We start from the raw sequence: 2,088 nt of genomic DNA on the forward strand, positions 1-2,088 counted from the left end.
AGGAAGGAAGAAAGAAAGAAAGAAAGAAAGAAAGAAAGAAAGAAAGAAAGAAAGAAAGAAAGAAAGAAAAGGATAGAGGTAAGGATACTGTTACCCAGTTGACCTGAGTCACAGATTGGAAATGAAAACATTCAAATTCTGGCTTGTCTAGCTTCCTTTGTTTTGGAGCATTGTTGATTGATTTTATAGTGTTATCTGAATTTTTAACTATGTTTGTCAGTTTTTTCAGAATTTTGAGATGTTTGACTGTTTCATTTCATTTAATGTTAGTCACTAAGTAATCCTTAGAATTGTTTCAATTTTTAGAAAGGTTACAAAACAAATACCCAACAAATAGTAAATAACTCACTATTGGTTATTAAATGGTACATTTAGTGTAATGTCACAAATTATGATGAATACATTGTATGTGTCAATGTCCAAAATAGTGAGGAAAATCATAAAATATATTTTGTGTAACTAGCATAAAAAGAAAATATTTCTAATGATTAAATATATATTTAGCCACATAATTTTTTGGTGATAAGGTTAGGGGCAGCCAGAATGTATGGCTCAGCACTGCATTCAGAAGCCTGTGGGGCTCTGCTTAAGGACTCTCACTCAGGAGAAGGAGCATCCTTGAGTATAACAGAGAAGAGTATTAGGACCACTGCATATGAAACAGAGTTAGAATGTATTTTTTTAATGTTTTTAACAGTGAATTAAGCATGGGTGGTTGTAGGGGCCTAGGAAAATGACAGCTATGCCCTAGACATGGGTATGGGCTTCTCAAGAGAGAATCTTGCATTGTGTGTTTCAGTAGCCTTATAGATGATTGTTATAGCTTACGGAGCTATATTTTCAAATGAACTAATACTTCATTCTTTCTTTCTTTCTTTTTTCCTTTTCTTCCATATGTTTTAACTGTATTTCAACACCAGGGTTCTAAAATTTTTTATACATGAAACAACACATAGTTGACTAGAATTTATTCGATAAATAAGATTTATAAATTCCTAAGCACTATTCCGACTGACAGAAATTGACTTAGATGTGTGTCTAGCCTCTTTGTCTTTGATAACTTTGTTAACCCTTGGCTGTTTGGATAAACTGTGTCATATAAAACCGTATGTATTCTGCAATGATGTATTATGATGAATCAAGAAAATAAGATTTCCAATCTTTGTGAACTATATTTATGGTTTTAGGAAACTCTCAGTCTCTCTATGGGATGCATTTATTTTGATACTAAAAACTTCAGGAATTGGGATTTTTATTTTTACTTTACCCCTTTATTTATTTATTTATTTCACATCTCAATTGCAGCCCTTCCCTCTTTTCCTCCCAGACACACACACACACACACACACACACACACATACACACACTGAAAGGAAGGAAGAAGTGCTGGTCTGACTGAGTTATGTGAACTCAGGCAGTCACTCTATCCATTTTAACAGCAGTCTGGGTGGTCAACACCAGGAATGGCCCTTTCCACTTTGCTCCCAAGTTTTCAGCCTGATGCCTCTTAACATATACCCAATCTCCAACTTGGTATTCCTGTAGAATCTCTGGGGTACCTGTGTTATACAGGGCACAAAGTTTAGGCCACAATTCCTGGTGGCTAATCTGGAAAACTTGAAATAGGTCTTACCTGAGAAACAAAGGCTGGCCCATTATCTGAGCCAATGGTTGCTGTGGATGGCTCTGTCCTGCTTGCTCTCCCAGGAGAGGCTATCTGGAATGAGGAATGAGTTACGTACTCAAGTGACTTCTTGTGAACCAATCCCGTAATGAATAAAGGAGCCAATCACTGGACAAGTTGGCAAGACTTTTGGGTTTGACAGAAGAAGAGAGGAAGCATGGGAGAGTTAGGTCCTTTTTGGACAGGGACAGCATGATGGTAAGTAAGATGTAGCTGCTAGAGCTTCCTGGTATCATGGCTGATTAGCAAAGATCCACCACCGAAGGAATCAGATTTTAATAAGGCTTACAAGATTAGGTTTTAGTTGTTGCATCCAGAGATTGAGTTACCATTGTTTCTGAACTAAGTTTGTGTTGTGTTTTCCTTCATGTGGTAGCTCATCTGGGTTCAAGAGAGAAAGGTAT

Source organism: Mus caroli, chromosome 8, assembly GCF_900094665.2.
Source record: "Mus caroli chromosome 8, CAROLI_EIJ_v1.1, whole genome shotgun sequence".
NCBI lineage: Eukaryota > Metazoa > Chordata > Mammalia > Rodentia > Muridae > Mus > Mus caroli.